The sequence below is a fragment of the Canis lupus genome, chromosome 25 (assembly GCF_048164855.1).
Source record: "Canis lupus baileyi chromosome 25, mCanLup2.hap1, whole genome shotgun sequence".
NCBI lineage: Eukaryota > Metazoa > Chordata > Mammalia > Carnivora > Canidae > Canis > Canis lupus.
In genome coordinates this window covers 19006797-19029517 of record NC_132862.1, presented here as the reverse complement: position 1 = coordinate 19029517, position 22721 = coordinate 19006797, and the positions used below count along the sequence as shown (strand labels likewise).

Below are 22721 nucleotides of genomic sequence, written 5' to 3'. Positions count from 1 at the left end.
CTTTCAAATGTTTCACTGTTGTTTGGACTTGAGAATGAGAGAGCATATGGACAAAGTTTTAAGTATTGTTGAAAACCCACCGGAAGAACCAAAGATTGGAACTGAATATTTTTGATCTTCTCTCTCTGAAATCTTCTGCTCAGCCTCAGAACATGTCTTTGACAAAGGAAAAAGGTTTACTCATCTGCCCCTGGATAAGTTCTGGATTTCAGGGAAGAAGACTATCCTGCAAGTTGTGGGAAAGTAGTGAACGCTGTTGCAGGTTTTAAAACCTTAACACGTGTAATCAAGTTTTTCTTGATCTAAACAAGCATTAAGAGCAAGAATAGCAATCTCATTTCAGTTAAAAATGATATGTGTGTGCCTATCTCAAGTTTAACACAGAACTGAGTATTTGTACAACAAAAATAAAAGCTTCACAAAAAAGAGGTGAATTTCATTCTTCACTTTTAGGGTCAAAAATAGCATCTTTATACATAAATATTCTATAAAAAATCAAGAATGCTTATATAAGAACTCATGTAAGACCATGAGCCTTATCACACTACTTGGAAGAAACTGTTTTTCAAAGTGTTTTGTAAAATTGTGTCTTGGGTTATATTTTCATTCATATAGCTTCAGTTTATGGCTTTGGTTATTTTACTGTTTAACATTGTCAAGAAATTTTCATGTTTTAAACTGTATTAGTTAAAATCAATGTAAAACATTATTTAAATCAAGGGTGCCTTGGTGGCTCCGTCGGTTGAGCAACTGCCTCTTGATTTCAGCTCAGGTCATGATCTCAGGGTGGTGAGTGTGGAGTCTGCTTCAGATTCTTTCTCCCTCTTCCTCCCCTTCTGCCCCTCCCCACTTTCTTCCCCTCTCTCTCAAATAAATAAATAAAATCTTTTTAAAAAATTACTTAAGAGCAGCCCGGGTGGCTCAGCGGTTTAGCACCGCCTTCAACCCAGGGCATGATCCTGGGGTCTCTGGATTGAGTCTCAAGTCAGGTTCCCTGCATGGAACCTGCTTCTCCCTCTGCCTGTGTCTCTGCCTCTCTCTCTCTCTCTCTGTCTCTCATGAATAAATAAAAATCTTTAAAAAAAAATTACTTAAATGAAATCTACCAAAGCCATCTTTACAGCATTGAAATTCCATTTTGGCTTAAAGTAGTGATTTACCAGAAATTTATTGTTTGGCTTATGATTTTAAAAAATTTATAAAAATTAAAAAAGATCGATTGTGAGAAAGGTAACCAAAGCTTAATTGGCTAGTTCTTTTTCAATAATATTGACTGAAATATAATTTTTAGCTTTTAAGTACAAAAAAATACTCATACAAATGCCATCCACAAAACATACCACATATTATACTTCATTAGTGTCTTGCATAGAAAAAAATCTGTTGTGAGATTTTTAAACCAATTCGAATAGATAGAATGATCAGGCAAGAAAAAAACTCAAGTTTTCAACCATCTCTGCTACTGACTTGCATTAAGGCTGACATCATTTGTGGGGAGGGGGATATCACACAAAAAGAGAAAGTTAATAAGTTGGCTAAAAGAAACAGATCATGAGAAAAATATCATTCTTTACTCAACAGAACATGAATAATTGGCTCATTACACCTCCAACTTACTGGCCACCTTAAGATACCATGAACTGTTAATACAATTTTGATTCAGGAGTTCCTGAGACCTGAACATTATTGCAAATATTCTTCAAAGATAAAAAGATTAAGAAATGCTCCAGCTCAGGTCATGTTCCCAGGGTCCTGGGATCAAGCCCCACATGAGGCTCCTTGCTTAAGGGGGAGTCTTACTTCTCTGACTCTCACTTCTCTTGCTTGTGCTCTCTCTCAAATAAATAAATAAATAAATAAATAAATAAATAAATAAACTCTTTAAAAAAATACAGAAAAGAAAGGCTTTTCTAGAGTGTCCACTGGAAAACTTCAAAGCATTCATAAATCCTGCAGGATGGTATGCAATCTTTTAAAAATAATTATGACTATGTGATAATTTTTAGAAATTTCATGGTTCTGCTACTACAAGAGTAATATTTCCTTTCCTTATATTCTACTGGTCATTGATATTATGTGGGAAAGTTACGTTTTGTGAATATTTTTAAATCCAAATCCCCCATGAAGCTCTGATTTTTTGCTTTTAGCTCCAGCTGATTCCCATGGATGTTTTAATAATTTAAATTTTTTTTTAATTTTTATTTACTTATGATAGTCACAGAGAGAGAGAGAGAGGCAGAGACACAGGCAGAGGGAGAAGCAGGCTCCATGCACCGGGAGCCCAATGTGGGATTCGATTCCGGGTCTCCAGGATCACGCCCTGGGCCAAAGGCAGGCGCCAAACTGCTGCGCCACCCAGGGATCCCTGTTTTAATAATTTAATCTTCAAGCAATGATAATAAATTGTTTAATCTTCAACTAAAATAATTTAATCTTCAAACAATGATTATAAATAACAGTGATGATAGTAAGGGAGTAAACATGGATCATTCCAGTCTCCTCTTCCTATTAGCACCCCACTTCTATTTGGAGAACACTCCCATTATATGAAGTACTGCGGGTTGGGAGGAGAAACCCTTGACTTAAATTAGCCAGGTAATCCTCTCCTGGATGTAGCCTGTTGAGCCGGTGACCTGCCAACATGCACACTATTGAAGGTATGAATCATTGACACCAAGGCAGCACTGGGAGATGGGCTACACCAGAACTACTTCTAACCAAACACTGTCCCTGCCATGTATCTTGCTTCTTGACCCTCGTGAGTTCCTCAAATCCTATTGTTTCCAAGCCTGTGAGCCCCTGAGAATTTTCCAACAAATCCCTTCTTTGCTTAAATTAAATAGAGTTCTAATTTATGAAATCTGCATAATTTATCCTTGGTTTTAATAAGACTATTTCTAGTGTCTCACTCGTAAGTATTCTTTTGGCTATTGGTCCATGGCAAATATTCCTTTTTTACAATAAGGAAATGAACTTCAACATCTGATTCACTAAAAACAGGTTTTAAACAAGGAATGGATATTGAGTTTTATCATTTGCCTTTTTTTTTTTAACAGCTACTTAAAGGATTGTTTGTTTTTATGACCTGACCTGCTAACACAACATATCATATTCCTGGGATATAGTCCACTTGTTCTTGGTACACTATTCTTTCACTTTATTTTCTTCTGCTTAGTATTTAACTCTAGACTTCCTCATCTACCCTCACCTACCCACAAGCAGAGTATTCCATTATGAGCTACCTTTATTAGTTTTTGTACTAGATTTATACTTCATGTTTTTCCATAATGTAGAACAGATCATATATCAGTATATTAAATATTATCAGAAATACATACTCTTTAAGAGTTGCAAAGAATGTAACAAAAAGGCCATAAGGCCCTCAAGCATTTATTGAAGGTAAATTTTTTACTGTAATTTGACTAAGATAATAGTGAAGAATCTGAGGAATCATATTTTTAATATAAGATTTTTATATTGCTCATGCATAGTTTTTTTTTAATAGTAAGTGGAAATGTCATAACTCTAGATCCTAGATACAAAACACATGCTTCATAACCAGATCACAAATGTTCTTCACCCATTCTCTATACCTGTGTGATGACAAGTTATCCTAGTTAAAGGCTAGATAGATAGCTAAAAGAATTTTCTCTTTTCATGTATTAAGATTATAAATCTCCATAAGATTCTTCTATTTCTTGACACTTTGAGTATAAAACAGAAAGCTCCGTTTTTTATTGCATAGAAAATACAATTATATTGTACGTCTGCTGCTTTGCACATGTGTGGACTATAAGGAAACAAGGGGTGAGATTTTATTTGGATTCTCCCATCCTTTATCAGGTCTTTTTATTTTAATCTACTTCTATCAAGGATCTATTTGAAATCAGGATTGAGAACTACGGGGCACCTCTGATTTTTTAAAGTATTTTACAAATTTCCATTTCCTTCTATTCACTTCACCTTCCCTTCAGGCAAAGTCATTTGCAGTGGAGGATCAGAGTTACTTTCCTGAAACTGGCAGACTGCTGATTCATTCTTCACTTAATAATGAGAAATGGCAAAGCTATACAAAGAGCAAAGATTGTTTTAATGATACCTTATCTGTGGAAGTACCTGGGTGGCTCAGTTGATTAAGTGCCCAGTTCTTTATTTTGGCTCAGGTCATGATCTCAGGGGTGTGGGATCGAGCTCCATGTAAGGCTCTGCTTTCAGTGGGGAGTCTACTTCAGATTCTCGCCTCCTGTCCCTCTCCCAACACCCTGTCTCTCTCAAATAAATAAATAAATAAAAATTTAAAAAATAGTACCTTACTTGTGAATGCTACATGACTACTTTGCTGACAGAAGTAATAATTGAGAATATTTGTTTAGCCACATATTGAAGAATTGTTAAAACCAAAGAGATCTCCAACAATTCCACTTGTGGGTATATAATCTCAATAAATTGAAAGCCTGAGCTTGAACAGATATTTGTTCACCAATATACATAGTAGCATTATTCACAACCACCAAAAGGTGAAAATAATCCAAATGTCCATCAACAGATGAATGACAAACAATGGAATGACATACTCTGGAATATTATTCAGCCAGGCTCCCAGCTCAGTGAGGAGTCTGCTTCTCCTCCTTCTTCCTCTCCCCCCGCTCATGCTCTTTCTCACTCTCCTTGTATCTCTCTGTCTCAAATGAATAAATAAAATCTTCTTTTTAAAAACCTCAACAGGGATCCCTGGGTGGCGCAGCGGTTTGGTGCCTGCCTTTGGCCCAGGGCGCGATCCTGGAGATCCGGGATCGAATCCCACGTCAGGCTCCCGGTACATGGAGCCTGCTTCTCCCTCTGCCTGTGTCTCTGCCCCTCTCTCTCTCTCTCTCTGTGACTATCATAAATAAATAAAAATGTAAAAAAAAATTTAAAAAAATAAAATAAAATAAAAACCTCAACAATAAGAAAACAAACAACCCAATTTAAAAATAGGCAAAATATCTGAGCAGTCACTTCACCAAAGAAAAATACAGATTGCAAATAAATAGATGAAAAGGTGTTCAATGTCCTATGTCATTAGGAAATTGCAAATTAAAACAAGATATTTCTACATACCTATTAAAATGGCTTAAATCCCAAACACTGATAACACCAAATACTGGTAGGAACTCTCGTTCATTGCTCATGGGAATGCAAAATGGTACAGCCACTTTGGAAAACAGTTTGGCAGTCTCTTACAACTCTACATACCCTTACTATGTAACTCAGCAATCATGCTCCTTAGTATTTGCCCAAATGAGTAGAAAACCTACATCCACAAAAAAGCCTGCAAATCAATGTTTATAGAAGTTCCATTTACATAACAGCCAAAACTTGGAAGCAATCAAGGTGTACTTTATTAGGTGCATGGATAAACTGGTATATTCAGACAATATTCAGCACCAAAAAGAAATGAGCTATCAAGCCACAAAGATATTGAGGAAATTAAAAAGCATATTACTAAGTAAAGGAGATCAATATGAAAAGGTTATATATTATATGTTTCCAATTATATGACATTCTGGAAAAGGCAAAGTTATGAAGATGGAAAAAAGTTAGTGGTTTTCAGAGGTTGGGTGAAGGGAGGAACGAGTAAGACAATGAAACTATTCTGTACGATATTATCATGATGGATGCATGCCATTATATATTTGACAAAACCTATAGAACCCACACCACAAAGAGTAAACCCTAATGTAGTGACAATAATGGTAATAGGTGATGAAGTGTAGGTTCACTGAATATAACAAATGTGCCACTCTTGTGCAAAATGTTGATAGTGGGAGAATCTACAAGGGGAGGCCAGAGAGGGAAAGCATAAGAACTCAGCACTTTCCATTCAACTTTTTTTACAGATTTTATTTATTTATTTATTTATTTATTTATTTATTTATTTAGGAGGGAGAGACACAGGGATCGCAACTGATAGCACAAGCGGGAAGGAGAGAGCAGAGAGCCAGATGCAGGGCTCCATCCCAGGACCCTGGGATCATGACTGAGCAGAGAGCCAGATGCAGGGCTCCATCCCAGGACCCTGGGATCATGACCTAAACAGAAGGCAGATGCTCAACTGATTGAGCCCCCTAGGTGCCTCGCCATTCAATTTTTATGTGAACTTGAAAGTAACCTAAAAAAGTCTAATAAAAAAAAATTTTGATACATCCTCTAATATAGATGAACCTTGAAAACATTATGTTCAGTAGAAAAAAAGCTAGACAAAAAAGGACAAATAATGTATGGGTTTACTTAAATGAGTACCTAAAATAAGAAAGCCACAGAGACAGAAAAGGCAATAATGGTTACCAAAAGCTAGAGCTAGGAGGTAACAAAAGATTGTTGTTTAATGGGGACAGAATGTTGTTTAATTGAGAGGATGTAAAAGTTCTAGAAATGTATAGTGGTGATAATTGCACAACAGTGTGAAAGCACTTAATACCACTGAGTTAGTCACCTAAAAATTGTTAAAATATTTAAGTTTATGACATGTGCATTTTATCACAATAAGCAAAGCAAAGAGAGGAAAATCTCTGCTTTTGTATTCTTTAGAAATCTGTGTTTCCAGGGATCCCTGGATGGCTCAGCAGCTTAGCGCCTGCCTTCGGCCCAGGGAGTGGTCCTGGAGTCCCAGGATCGAGTCCCACATCGGGCTCCCTGCTTCTCCCTCTGCCTGTGTTTCTGCCCCACCCCACTCTCTCTGTGTGTCTCTCATGAATAAATAAATAAAATCTTAAAAAAAAAATCTGTGTTTCCAGTGAAGTTAAGTATGACCAAGTTGAACAATTATGTGAGTAAAGCTGGTGCATAAGAACTGTGGTTTTATCTGACTTGGGATTTGACAAATGATTGCACTTTCTCTTTTACTCAGTCTTTTTGTTCAAAGGTCTAAAATTCTATGTGAAATGTCTTCCCCCGTTAGACAACCCATAACTCTCCTGATAATATTTCACATTAAAACCGGAAAATTCAAAAGAGATCATACTGTGTGAAAGAATACAAGTTGGTCTTGGGAAAACTGAATCCACAGTAATATTTATGAGAGTAGGGATAAAATCATGGTAAATTGGGATGCCTGGGTGGCTCAGTAGTTAAGTGTCTGCCTTCAGCTTAGGGCGTGATCCTAGAGTCCTGGGATCGTGCATGGAGCCTGCTTCTCCCTCTGCCTATGTCTCTGCCTCTGTCTCTCATGAATAAATAAATAAAATCTTTTTAAAAAATTACGGTAAATTATAGACAATATCTTGTGATCTTCTTTTCTTCAAACTAGAACTATCCCCCTTGTTTTGACACATGAAAAAATATTCATACATCCTCAAACAGTACAACTAATTGGAATATTCAAATGTATTAGCTAGCCTCCATTATCGTGAAGTTCTAAGGTATTAAACCATTAGTCAGTAAAATAGTATAGAGACTTTGCTTTGCCTTTGGCTTAAAAAAAATAAACAAACATGCTCCCATCCAACAAAAGCAGCATGTGTATTCTTCTCAAACACACATGGAACATTTACCACGATAGATCATATGTTAAGACACAAGACAACTCTTAATAAATTGAAGAAGATTGACATTATACCAAGCATTGTTTTCTTGGCACAGTGGTACGAAACCAGGCATAAATTACAAAAAGAGGGACGCCTAGGTGGCTCAGGGGTTGGGTGTCTGCCTTCGGTTCAGGGTGTGATCCTGGAATCCTGAGATCGAGCCCTACATAGGGCTCCCTGCATAGAGACTGCTTTTCCCTCTGCCTATGTCTCTGCCTCTCTCTCTGTGTTTCTCATGAATAAATAAATAAAATCTTTTAAAAAAATTACAAAAAGAAAACTGGGAAAGTCACAAATACATGGGGATTAAATGAAATGCTCCTGAACAACCAATGGGTCAGAGAAGAACTGAAAAGGGCAATAAAAAATTTGTATGAAGCCACAAAGACACTGAATAGCCAAAACAATCTTAAGAAGAACAGAAGTATCACATTTCTTGATTTCAAACTGTCTTATAAAGCTATAGTAATCAAAACAGCATGGTATTAGCATAAAAACAGACACAGATCAATGGAATAGAATTGAGAACACAGAAATAAACCCACACATTATGTGGTCACTAAATTTTATGCAAAAAAACCAAGAATATGTAATGGGAAAATAATAATCTCTTCAAAAGTGGTGGGAAAAGTGAAATCCACATGCAGAGAAGTAAGAAATAGAAGTACCATATGACAATTTCACTTCTGGTTAAGTACTTTAGGGAAATAAAATAATCTCAAAGACATATTTGCACTCCCATGTTCATTGCAGCTTTATTTATAGCAGCTAAATCTGGAAACAACCTGTGTCAGTTGACAGATGAAAGGATAAAGAAAATGTGGTGTAGGTATGTAATGAAATATTACTTAGCCTTTAAACAGAAGGAAGTCCTGCTTTTGGGAACAGCATGGATAAACCCGGAGGGCATTTTGCTAGGTGAAATAAGTCAGACACGGAAAGACAAGTATTGTATGGTACCGTATTTATATGGAATCCAAAAAATAGTCAAACCATAGAGACAGAGGATAATGGTGGTTGCCAGGGGCTTGGGGTAGATGGGAAAGTGGGGAGAGGCTGGTAAGGGATACAGGTTTTCAGTTCAAGATGAAAATGGTCTGAGGATCTAATGTATAATATGACAACCATAGTTTAAAACACTGTATTGGGACAGCCTGAGTGGCTGAGCGGTTTAGCGCCGCCTTCAGCCCAGGGCCTGATCCTGGAGCCCTGAGATCAAGGTCCATGTCGGGCTCCCTACATGGAGCCTGCTTCTCCCTCTGCCTGTGTCTCTGCCTCTCTCTCTCTCTCTCTCTCTCTCAGTGTGTCTCATGAATAAATAAATAAAATCTATTAAATAAATAAATAAATAAATAAATAAATAAATAAATAAATCACTGTATTGTATAACTGAAATCTGATAAAAGAATAGAACTTAAATATTCTCCCCCAAAACAGTAACCATTTAAGGTGATGCATGTGTTAACTCAGGGGAAATCCTTTCACACTACATACATGTATTAAATTATTACGTTGTACACTTTAAATATCTAACAATTTTATTTGTGGGTTATATCCAATAAAATTGAGGGGAAAAAAAGAAATAGAACATTTGCTCCTTAGAATAATCCTCTTAGGTAAGCCCTCTTAGGTAAGTCCTCTTACTGTGGACTTTCTCCAGGCAAAGAAATTGGGGCTTAAAGGATGTTAAGCAATTTGCCTGAGATCAGTAGGTAGGAGCAGAGTGAAGAATTGAACCAGGGTCTTACTCCAAAGCTCATACTCTGAATCATTACAGGATTTGCAGGTATATCCATTGTGGTCCGTGTCACAACATGGTATAACTTCTTGCACATACGTCTCTTTTAAAATGAAAAGATGATAACGGACAAATTAACAATGTGTGATTTCCTCTAGTCTTTGACTTTATATGTCCCTTTGCTTGCCCAGCATTAGTTCAATCTAATGCCTAAAATTCTCTTCTATCCTGCTTTCCTCCCCCCAACTTAGCTTTTTTGGCGGGGAAGTATAGTATGTGTGTATTCACAAATCTATCTTTTAGCCTGAGACAGAAGTGATGGAAGAGAAATACCTGGTGCTTCTGACTCAGCGTCATCAACTCAGGAACATCCTCACCAGCATTTGGTGTTATCAGTGTTTTGGATTTGGGCCATTCCAATAGGGGTGTAGTGGTATCTCTTTGTTGTTTTATTTGCAGTTTTCTAATGACATAGGAAGTTGAGCATCTTTGCATATGCTATTTGACATCTGTATTTCTTCTTTGGTAGGGTTCAGGTCTTTGGCTCATTTTTTAATTTTTTAAATTTTTTAAATTTTTTTGGCTCATGTTTTAATTGAGTTGTTTACTTCCTTTTTGTTGAGTTTTAAGAGTTCTTTGTATATTTTGCATAATAGTCCATTATCAGGTAGGTCTTTTGCAGAGGTGTTTTCCTAGTCTGTGGTGTGTCTTTTCATTCTTCTAACAGTGCCTTTTGCAGAGCAGAATCTCATTTTAGTGAAGTCCAGTTTATCAACTTTTATATTTTATAGATTGTGCTTTGGGTGCTGAATCTAGAAATTCATGGCCAAACCAAAAGTCACCTAGACTTTCTTCTACGTTACCTTTTAGGAGTTTCATAGTTTTGTGTTTAACACTTCAGTTTTTAAAGTACTATCTCCTACTCTATTTGTCCTAACATCTGAAAACTCCCAGAAAAAAAAAAAAAGTGTTCTGGCCTGGCTTTTCTGGCTAATTATTTTCTACTCTCTTTTATGGATTTAGATTGTCTCAGTCTATAAATCTGTAAAAAGGGAGTATTTTTCCTTGCAACAATTTTCTATTTCCTTTCTGTTAATTGTGTGAATTAAAAACAGAGTGCAGAGGAGCTGCAGATTTGGAGAGAATCATTATGTTTATAATAATGATGAAATGCTTCCTGGCAGAAAGTGACCTGTACTCTAGTCATCTTTAGCACAACTGAAGGATTGACTCTACCAAGGAGTCTATATTTGTCCAGATTCCATTTTCAAGGCTAGGACAGACCAAACTGGGAGCAAAAGCATGTGAGAGCAGAAAAGGTGGAGGAGGACACATCAAGAGGAGGTTTCTGAGTGCAGGAGTTTGAAAGGTCCATGCCCAGGACAGGCCTAAAAAGAGTGTGAAGTTAGGCTTTATGGAAATACATCTCATTATTTGCTTTTGATGCTGTTTTAAACTCCCAATAATACATTTTGTATTTTGAAACATTTGGAAATAGTTCCATTTTCAAATGTAGAAAAATAAATAAAATTCCAAAATTTGAAGACATAATGAGATTGAAAAACAGAAATATTCAACATGTAAAAAATAGAGGGAATAAAATGAACTACTTCTCTTCACTGTCATCACACAGACAAGGAAGGATACTGTGGGAGTGATGAAGCCAGCCAAGTAACAGAGATTTTATTCGACATCTCTGGGCAGTGAAGCCTTTCAAATGTTGATAAAATCTGTAGTTATTGACGATATCCAATATTTCTCATCATCAATGGACACACAGCAGAAATACTGATGCCATTCTTTGAACTTTTTTATATGTGACTTAATACAGGGTCATGTAAACTATACAATTTTGCCTCTTAAAAATTAGAATACATGGCGATAAGGCCAGGATTGGGTCCCTTGCAGAAAACACTCAATTTCCCTTTACTTTTTTCATTCTGATGGAGATTTTCTGTTTGTTTGTTTGTTTGGTTGGTTGGTTGGTTGGTTGGTTGGTTTGGTTGGTTTTTCTAATCCTCCCTGAAATAAAGACAGTGCTTATGGTGTTAGTTGGAACAGTGGTTAGATTATCTGGAAATGTCATTAATATTTCACACTATGTCACCTGTTTTTAATTTTTCTCCTTATTATATGATGACCAAAGCTAACATTTATAAATGACTATATTATACCAGGCACTATACTGTGCCATTTACATTGATTTTCTTGTTTGATTTTCATAGTAACTGCTAAGATCTTTATTTTCATCCCCATTTTACACACGAAGGAAATGAAGGAAAAATAATTCCCCCCAGGGGTCACCCACTGCTGGGTCAGAATTCACACTCAGGCCATCTGGCTCCAGAGCCAGTGCTCTCTACTGCCTCACGGCAATATCTTCTCATGAGTGGCACAAAACTAAAACTGTGTGCTTATTTCCAGTAAGAAGAGAGTTCCAGCTCTCTAACTGGTTTCCTGCTTTTAGGTTTGCTCCTCTCAAATGTATCCCAGACACAGCTACCGCTGTGGCTTACAAAAATTGAAAGCTACTCCTGTTTTGCCCTGCCTCAAGCCCTTCAAAGCTTCAGCATCCCCCGTAGAATAAGATCTAGTGTCTTGGCAGCTGAGAGCCTCTACGTGAGCAGGTCTCTGCCTCATGTCCCTCAGTGCTCCCTTCCCACAGTTACACGCTGCCACAGGTACACTTTGTTTCTCACGCACACGTTCCATGGTCTCCTATATAGTTTCTGAAACACACAAGCTATTGTTTCTGCATGGGGAGGTCTCCCATGCTAGCCCTCTCTCCATCAGAGAAACACCTCTTGCCTCTCACTGATGAGGGAAACAAAGGCAAGGGATGTAGCTTAAATTAAATCTCCTTACAGCTGGCAGCCCACTGATACCTGAACCATGCAGAGCATGACCTTGGTTAAGGAACTGCCTTACTGACTCTATGTTTTATTAAAGACTAAAAGTAACCTTACCTTAACAGCAGCTAGCCCCTCATGCTCCTGAAAGCCTTGCTTCCAAATCCCATAGAGACTTATGCTATCCCGAACCCCCACTCATGAAAAAAGTGTATAATCAGTTACTCCTCACAACCCAGCTTTTCCTGCTCATGGGTCCTCTCCTTGTGCTGCAATAAAATCACCTTTTTGCACCTTTTGCACCAAGAACTCTTTATTAGCCACTCGCTCATGAACCCCAAAACTCCCAAATTTCATAATCACCAAGAACCCTATGCATACCATACATTCCCCTGAACCTCATACTCCACCGGGGTGAGATGCTCTCTTCTACCCCAGCAGACTGTCCCCTAGAATTGTGTTTTGGTCGCTGTGGTATAGCCTTAATACAGGCGCCAGCCTCTCCCAGGAGACTACAGGTTCTTTGAAGGCAGGATTGGCCTCATCACTTTGAATACCATCTGAACATTGGATAATGAAGGAATGAGACTGATGCAGGCAGGTGGAAAAGTGACCCAGTGATCAGCCTGGTCCTTGAACTGGGTTCTGAGGCTTTCAACTTGAGTCACTGGCCTTAAGAGGGAAGCTCGGTAGCCCCACACCTCCCCTGCGCCAAGCCTGAAGCCTGCAACTCCTAAACGCTCACCGATCCTCACTCATGTTTTCAGCTCCTGAGCAGCTTGCTATAGATGGGGCTTGATATGTAATAAAGCTGAGCATTCTGATCTCAAAACAGGACCGGGGTTCAGAAACGCACAGATCTTGGCGCTGAGTCAGTGTTAATGAAACTCCTTAATTGCACCATGCTTTCTTCAGAAAAGCTTTAACTGAAAATGCCCATGTTTTATTTCACATCGTGGCCTTGCACATAACTGCCAAGTCATAAGTTTTAATGCAACAGGCTCCCTGTTTCAATCCAAAGCAGTCCAGTAAGAAACAAAACAGCCACGTTTTGTAAGGCACGGAGTTACTTTTCTCTCCAGTTCTTTTTAGAATAATGTGTGATCTAATGACACTTTTTCCTTTTTTTGCAGACCTAACACTGCTCATTTATTTCTTGGTCTTAATAAGTCACTTGCTTCAGTGTGTCACTTTTCCCAAAGAGAAGAGGAGCCCATAATAGAACTGTCATGATAACTTAAAAATAAAGGCCAAGAAAGTAATTTTTAGAGACAAAATCCTGCTATTTTAAGTTGACATCAACATCACGGTATTGACATTAACCCAGATGACTTTAATTTCAACTCATTCTTTCAATAAGAAGTATTGAGTCTCTACATTTATAATATCACTCTAAAATAGATTGAAAGGCTTGTTGTCAAGGAACTTGCAAAATAATCTTTTAAGCTTGTACACATGAATATCTCCTGATTTGTATTGAATAAAGATAATTTGTAGAACTGGAGTGTTTACTCATCTTCCTTTGTATCCATCAGAGGAAAAAACTCAGCCCTCTGGAGAGGAGAAAACAAATCACAAAACATAGAATAATAAAGCTAGAAGGAGAAATAAAGACCACAGTAACTCAGCCGTCCTCAAGATATAGTCTGGAACCCAGGTATCCCCTGACGTTATGGCAAAGATCCCATAGCAAAAAAAAAAAAAAAAAAAAAAGGTCAGGCTGTTTAGTATACATTTTCGTTATTTTATCACAATACAGTCTCAAATGAGAAATGTCATATTCAAACATCAGTGGAAAAAGGTATATAAGAGTTTTTGTTGTTGTTTTTTTTTTTTTTTTTTTTTTTTAGATTTTATCCATCCATTCATGAGAGACACAGAGAGAGAGGGGCAGAGATGTAGGCAGAGGGAGAATTAGACTCCCTGTGAGGAGATCAATGTGAGGCTCACTCCATCCCAGGACCCCAGGGATCATAACCTGAGCCAAAGACAGATGCTCAACCACTGAGCCACCAGGTGCCCAAGAGCCAGACTTTTTTTTTTTTTTTTGAGCCTGACTTTTAAATAAAATTTTAAATTAATCCCTCAGTTAGATTAGCCATCTCTCTCTTCTCTTGTTTGTGAAATAAGAAAAGTTGTTAGATCATTTTCAAATATAGTAACTATGACAAATCCATGGATGTAGAAATACATTTTTTCTCACATTTACATAAACTGGTGCACACACACGCACACACATGCAGTATTTCAGGCAAAGATCCTACTACCATTCTCCACTGCCGTCAATTTGGGAGTTTCTTTCCTAACTAAAATTTACCCCAATTATTTTTTGTTTTCTCAGCTTAAAGTGGGGATAATGATAGTGCTTACTTCTTAGGGTTGTTGCATGAATTAAATGAATAAATACACAAAAAATACTTATAATAATGTGGCACACAGCAGGTGTTATTTAAGGATTAGCTATTATTTCTCATCCAAGAGATATTTTTCAAAGCTAGACACTTCCTCTAATTTATGTCCACAACTCAAATGGCATGAAAGCCTGGGCTGTAGGAAATAAAACCAAGCCTGCCAATAACAAATGGGAGTTCATGTGGTATTTAAAAGCTCATCTTTGTAAAAAGATGATTATATACGGAGGCTAGGGATATTTAGGTTGAATTTTAAATGTGTGTGAGGAACAGAATTCATTATCTTGGGCAGTGAGGACAACCCTTTTGTGTTGCTCTGAAAATGAAGATGTGTGCTCTATAGAAGGTATTCTAATACCCTACGTGGCTTTGATTCAGTTAAGCCAATTGGAGGCATACAAAGAAATTGGAAGATGGGGAATAGACAAAGAACAAATGAAGTGCAGAATAAAAAGAGAGAGAGAAAAAGAGAGGAAATGGAACTAGCTAGGTGGGCAGAGATGTATGGAGATGGTACCGTAGGAGAGGAAGAGCAAATCAGCAAACAGGAGACAAAGAGGTTAGGAAACAGAAAACTGAGAGTCAGAGAGAGAGCAGAACTTGTGGACAGCAGGTGGAATGAGGACATGGAGCATGGGAAATGGGGATCTGAACTCACACAGGCTAAGAACAGGCTGACAGCAGGTCCTAACTTAGAAGCAAGAGGAGAGAGCAGGTGGGATTGCTTAATCACAATATCTGAGTAATCATGGCACCCACAATGGGATCACTGACTGCTTCCCAACATGCTGAAATTGCTGGAACTGTTGGAAACTTTAACATGTTAGATTCTCTTACTAGTATCTACCTTATACCACAATATCCATACATAGGAGTAAAATGCAATTGTGCATCAGAATCATTGTTGCCTCTTATTTAATAACAGCTGGCAGAAACAGAGCCTAGCCGTATGCCCAGGGCAGAAGTAAGGGGAATACAATGGAAATAGAGAAATAGGGGCTGAATTGATTGTCATTCACAAGATGGGGGGAAAGATGAATGAATATGAAAAATAATTAATCTAAATATATTTCTTCCTTCTCTATTAGAAAGATGGTGACACTGTTCACTAAGAAGGTGATACAGAAGGAAGAGTAGGTCTGGGAGAAGACAAAGGGGAGTTTGATGTGAACATGAAATATTTTAACGTCAGGCAAGAGGTATGAATAAGGGTATCATCAGAGGATTGTTACAATCTCATGCAGAGAATCCAAAAATCCATTGGAACAGTTGAGACCATATGGCCAGCACCAAACTTAAACCTTTGTCTTGGAAGAATTAGGCTGGCAATGAGATCAACATGACATGCGTTGTATGGGAGGCTGTAAACCTCTGAGTGGCCTCCATGCCCAGAGCTCCCTCTGGAGAAAAGTTGCAGCAGGTGAATCTTATATTTGTGAAGTCACAAAGCCTTAGCTAATGTGACACTGCTGCCTTGATCTTAATCATAGTCAGTCATAAGGAGCTGGTGCCCAAGCCAAAAGCAAGAGTAGATATGGGTTAAGGAGGTCAACTACCAGAAAGGTGTTTCAGCACCAAATTCCAGTCCAGAGAGGTGTTTCAGCACCAAATTCCAGTCTTAAGGTCCTTTTATATAAGAAGGTGACAAAAATGTCCTTAGTCCAATCTACTGGAAGTAAGTGGTATTCAGAAAAAACAGCAGGGTTAAAAGATGCCTGTGTTGAGGGAACAATAAAATAACTGGAGCGGTTGAGGAGCTATTGTATCTTGTTTAGCAATGAGCTGTTCCTTCCACTCTCCCTGACACCTGCTATATGCACCATCTGGCCTCAGATGCCCTGGGACTCAGCTGAAATCCATAGCAGATAAGGTGGGTTTTGATGAGTTCTCATTTTTTGGCAATTCTCAGAAACCCCCACCATTTTACAGAACATGGGCAGTTCCCTTCCATGCAACCTAAAAGACTATGGGCAACGTAAGGACCAATGCACTGGGGGAGCCAGAGGACCCAAGTTTGAGAGAAAGCTCATGTCAGAAACCAGAATCCCATAGCCAAGTATGTTAGAACACAGCCAAAGTATAGGAACATAACCGAGTCATGAGTCACAACAGGAATCAGACTGGGAAGACTAATAATGGGGAATGTAAGGAGGGGCACCAACAAAATTCTTTCAACTGTGACTTGGACAAGCCGCTTCTCCGTGCTTCATGTTTTTGGATCTGGAAAATGGGAACAATTGTAGTCCCTTCTGCATAGGTTTTTCTTTTAAGATTTAATTTATTGATTCATGAGAGACACACAGAGAGGCAGAGACAGCAGAGGGAGAAGCAGGCTCCCTCTGGGGAGTCTAATGTGGGATTCGATCGTAGGACCCAGGGATCATGCCCTGAGCCAAATGCAGAGGCTTAACCACAGGTGCCCTCTCTGCACAGATTGTTATGATGACTAAATATGTTAAATGTGTGATGTCCTTAGAGCTGTGAACACAGTAAACATGTAACTGGCTGTTAAAAAATAAAATAAACTGCTTGCTTAACAAACAAAAAAAAAAAGTGTCTTGTATCAGCCCGTTTATCCCTTTAGAGGAGTCTTAGACACCATGTTGCTTCTGACACACATCATAGCAAAGTTAGCCAAATGCCAAATGTACACTGAGATTAAGAAATTTCTCTCTTGAACTTGTGGTTAAGCTTTCTCAATTTGGTTTATTTAATAATTGTACCTAGGACTCTCAATATATGTATTCTGGGTTAAGTGAACTTGGAAAAATGACAAGTTGTGCTGACACTGGATCTTTCATTCTGAAAACCTTCAGAAGGAAGGTGGAAGAGAAAAATATGTAGGGAAATATTATGTAAAGAGGGACAAAAATGTCATTGTAGAGAGAAAAATATCATTCTGGTCTGGTGTTGTTCCTAAAAAAGACACCAATCAACAGTAAAAGAATATAATCCAAAGTGAAGAAACAACTATTATTATTATCAATTGCTATGCATTTGTTATGTTTTTTATTTCCATAGTCTAATTTTACATTTGATAATAAGCATCTCCTTTGAGTTTCCCTACAAGCTATATAATTTCTGATTCTAAAATATATATGCAATCATCCAATACAATTTTTTAAAAGATTTATTTATTTATTATAGGGGGAGAGAGAAAGAGTGAGTGCATGGGGTGGAGGAAGAGCAGAGGGAGAAGGATTCTTAAGCAGACTCCATGCGGAGCGTGAAGCCTGAGGCAGGGCTTGATCTCACAACCCGAGGATCATGACCTGAGCTGAAATCAAGAGTCGGTCCCTTAACTGACCGCGCCACCCAGGCACCCCTCATTTGATACAATTTTTACTTAGCCAGAAAACTAAAGGGCAATTTCCATTGAGAAGCTACTCTAGTTTATGTAGTATACTGTTCATTGTTGCATACATGTTTTTCTTATTTAATTCTCGTGACAAGTTTATTGGGTTAACATTATCATCCCCATTTTTACAGGTGAGAAAAGAATGAGAGCAAGGGTAAAAACAAAGCAAGCAAGCAAGCAATAGAGAAAGAAAAAGAGACAAGTTAGAACTGTTGACTTCTATTGTAATATTGCATCTGGAAGATTATACTACATTTTAAAAACCTTTTTGTCCACATTTTTATAAATGATGAATTCTACACTAACAATGAAATAAACGAAATAATGCAGTGTTTTGTTTTGAATTTCACATTTGTCCTTTGATTTCAGGCATTTGTCTTCTAAAAACCTTCCAGGGAGTATTTTCTCTGTTTAACCCTGGTAAATATTTGATTTGTGACATTTTTTCTTCCTGCTGGACTCTTAGAATCATCCAAGAATGAAGGCACAGAATTGCTCAAGCTTAAGGATTTAATGCTGCATTTGAATGTGGTTCCATTCTAACCAACTTGGAGCCTGTTGATTTAAGGTTTAATAAGAAGTCATATGGGACATGTGCCTTCTTGTTTAAAAACACTCAGGGCTTTTGATGATGCCACTATTCCATTACAACCAGATACTTTACTGAAGCAACAAAAAGAGGAAGAGGAAGAGTTATCTAATTTTTAACCTTTTTCTTTATCTTTCCAGATTTAGTTGAGTGATATCCTTGCTTTTTAAGGATCTAAGTGTAACTATTGCGAAGAACTTCTCCTTTACCAAGTATACTCAGTAAAAAAAAGTTTCAAACTTCTTTGTTCAACAAAGTAAAAATGGTCACTGGAAATATCATCAAAATTATTGTCCTCTCAAATTATCTTTCTTTGATGCTTCTTTGGTTAAGCCATCTAAAGGCACTAACAAAATACAATCCCTACTGCAGAAAGTTATCAACTGATAAATTATATTAAGGTTTTTTGTTGAAATAAAAGTAAATGAAATCTACCTAACTTGAGCAAAATAATAATAATAAATAACTTTACAGGGATACTGTAACATTTATTGCAATCCAGGAAAGAATAAACAGGCCTTGAGAACAGGAACTCAGGAAGCTCTGGGACCCAATAGCAGAAATTCATGGAATTTCTAGAATGCAGTCTGGAATTAGTAAGCTTCCAGAAACTTTCAAAATCTATGTCTTTTGGGTCAAAGATTCCAAATTTCTGGAAAGAAAAATGTGGTTGGTCTAGCCAAGGTCAGAGTCAGTTCCAACTACAACAGCAGGGTCTTAAAATCCGGCTTAAAACACTTGCATGTCACCGTTGTACTTCCCATCAAGTCCAAATATCCTACCAGGAACTCCAGGGCCTTCTATCATCTGAGGCCTACCCATTCTCCAAATTCAACTCAAACTACAGACCCACATGCTCAATACCCTTCTCCTCTGAAATCTTTACATGTTCTCTTGCCTAAAACTTTCCCCACTACTCTTTCTCGTTTCTTAAGTATCAATCTAAATGTCATTTGACCGAGTTGTTTGAACCTCTGCATCTAAACCAGGTCTCCCCTGTTATTTTCTCCCATAGAGTTCTCTTCTGTTCTTTTATAGTACTTACCAAAATTTGTAAATGGATATTTACTTTGGAATTTGTTTAATCTCTGTCTTCTATCATCTCTAACTATAATCTATAAGAGGGCAGGGATTTTAATTCTTTTGTCCCAGTTTCAAAACTGAGACAGTATCTGATACCTCGCAAATGATCCATGAGTATTTGTGAACAAATGAATGATGGTTGATGGAGGATCACCCTTATGTTTCAGGGGCAGTTCTCAAAGGGAGAAACTGGGCATCACCTTGCCCACTGTGCAGCACCTGAACATGAAGACAACTGATTGATTGAGAATTTGAGGTGAAATGGGCAGAATGTTTACCCAAAAATGATTCATATTTAATATTTTGTGAAATCCAAGTAATTTTTTTACTTTGAATAGCTATTTTTTCTTTTAAAGAAAAGCATAATTTGGCAATATTTATTTGGGGAAATGTAGATAGAGAGAGGATTCCTTTTGACTTACATGTGCCCAGCACTATAGTTCAGTGGCCAGAGTAATACGAAAGAAGTATGGGGGTGAAGAAAATAATCAAAAATAATATATTTTTCACTCCTGACCAGTGAGGCAGGGGTTGCACTGGACCAAAGGCTGAAGCTTGGCCATCTAGCATTCCAAGCAACATTGTTTCCTCTAAGCATCCCTTTTATTCTGCATTCCATCCTGGGTGGGCCTGAACCTGAGAGTGCAGCTTCTCCTGTATCAGCTGCTGGCAGTGCCCTGCACCCAGGCCAGTTAAAGTTTTCTTGGAGTCTTGGCCCCTTCCTTTCACTGGGATCCCTGCCCAGCACCTTCCTATAGAGACAACTTAGACAAGAACAGAAAAAAAAAAAAAAGAAAAAGAAATAAAGTAATAGGAAGGAAGGAAGGAAGGAAGGAAGGAAGGAAGGAAGGAAGGAAGGAAGGAAGGAAGAAAAGAGGAAAACACACCATTTTAAGGAATCTGGAATTCCTTCCTCCTTCCGAGCTAGGTGCCTCTCCACCTTCATTGGCTCCTTTGTCCTGTCATGCTCAACTGCTTTTGCTTTCTGTCTGGACACCTGATCAAAGGACTAAGGTCTCCACTGCAGCCTGGTTTTAGGTCTTTTTTTTTTTTAATTTTTATTTATTTATGATAGTCACAGAGAGAGAGAGAGAGAGAGAGAGAGAGAGAGGCAGAGACACAGGCAGAGGGAGAAGCAGGCTCCATGCACCGGGAGCCCGATGTGGGATTCGATCCCGGGTCTCCAGGATCGCGCCCTAGGCCAAAGGCAGGCGCTAAACTGCTGTGCCACCCAGGGATCCCTGGTTTTAGGTCTTAAGAAAGAATCTTTCACAGCACTGCTGATGTAAATTACAGTTTTTCTCTCTAGGACCCTTCCCAAAATATGCAACTTTTTTGGTGGGAAGAGAGATTGTCCTGTTGACTTCAACCCATCTCCTGAGGCCTGTGGCAATAAACCTTTAGGTACTTAAAGTTATACAGAAAATAGAATAAAATTAATACCAAACTTGAAAAAATACATCTTTGAGTACTTGAAATTCGTAAGAGCATGAAACAGTAATTATTAAGCAAACACCTGAGAACTTAGCTTCAATTTTCCTGCTTAGAAAAGGTAGTAAAGGGAATACTGTAGAAAATTGTGTGGATATGCCTTTAATAGCCTGCCTGGTCCTAAGTTATGGAGGACAAAAGGTGATGACTTAAATTGGTGCCCACTTAACCAACTGGAAATCTAGGCCTGAGAAATTCAAGCCCAGATCAGAATATATTCACTGCAACCTGTTGCAATCTTTAATAGCACACATTGGTGGGGGACCAGACTGTTTATCCTTCCTCCTCATGCCTATTTTCAAACTCTAACATATTATGAGGTTATTAGGAGTGGGCTTCCTGAATCCCTGCTGTACCACATCCCCAAGGAATTCAAGTGCTTAGAGGGTCACATAAGCAGAGTTCGTGCTTTGACCACGAATCATAGTCACCCAAACCATCAAACCTCTACAAGAATGAGACCAGTGGTCTTCTTCCACCAAAGCCTACCTAAACCATCGTGGATGAAAACAACACTGCCTGCGACCGCAACAATAAGAAAAGCAAAACTGAAGATGACGGAAGAGTAGGGTCCCCAAATCACCTGTCTCCACCAAATTACCTAGAAAACCTTCAAATTATCCTGAAAATCTATGAATTCGGCCTGAGAATTAAAGAGAGACCAGCTGGAAAGCTACAGTGAGAAGAGCTCGCGCATCTATCAAGGTAGGAAGACGGGGAAAAAGAAGTAAAGAAACAAAGGCCTCCGAGGGGGAGGGGCCCGCGAGGAGCCGGGCTGAGGCCGGGGCGAGTGTCCCCAGGACAGGAGAGCCCCGTCCCGGAGACGCAGGAGCTGCACCGACCTTCCCGGGCGGAAAGGGGCTCGCGGGGAGGTGGAGCAGGACCCAGGAGGGCGGGGATGCCCTCGGGCTCCCGGGACAGTAACAGGCACCTGCGCCCCGGGACAGTGCGCCGAGCTCCCTAAGGGCTGCAGCGCGCACGGCGGGGCCCGGAGCAGCTCGGGGGGGCTCGGGGGGGGGCTCGGCGGAGGGGGCTGCGGGCGGGAGCAGCTCGGGGGGCTCGGGGGCGGCTCCGCGGAGGGGGCTGCGGGGCGGGAGCAGCTGGGGGGGCTCGGGGGCGGCTCGGCGGAGGGGGCTGCGGGGCGGGAGCGCGAATCCACCAGCGCAGGCTTCGGAGCACAGGGCGCCGGGACACAGCCCAGGATCCGGCCTCCCCCGGGACAGGCAGAGGCCGGGAGGGCCCAGGACAGCGAGGACGCTCCTGCCCCAGCTGAGCAGATCAGCGGCCCCGCCCCGGAGCCTCCAGGCCCTGCAGACGGAGAGCTCCGGAGTTCCTGCGGGGGCTGACTCCAGGGCTGCAGAGCAGCCGCGGCCACTGTGGCTGTTCCTCCTGGGGCCTCACGGGGTGAACAACCCCCACTGAGCCCTGCACCAGGCAGGGGCACAGCAGCTCCCCGAGTGCTAACACCTGAAAATCAGCACAACAGGCCCCTCCCCCAGAACACCAGCTGGACGGACAAGTTCCAGGAGAAGCCAAGGGACTTAAAGTACACAGAATCACTAACCCCGTGGTTCTTTTTGTTTTGTTTTGTTTTGTTTTGCTTTTTGATTTGTTTCCTTCCCCCACCCCCTTTTCTT

General features: G+C 39.4%; 1 long non-coding RNA gene across 1 annotated transcript; it reads left to right on the top strand.

The window, feature by feature from the left end:
- The first annotated feature begins 16052 nt into the window (after positions 1 to 16052).
- LOC140616838 (uncharacterized) lies at positions 16053 to 18270 on the top strand. Its single transcript, XR_012017172.1, has 2 exons — positions 16053 to 16433; positions 18053 to 18270. It is a non-coding gene; the product is annotated as an uncharacterized lncRNA (long non-coding RNA).
- The last annotated feature ends 4451 nt before the right edge of the window (positions 18271 to 22721 follow it).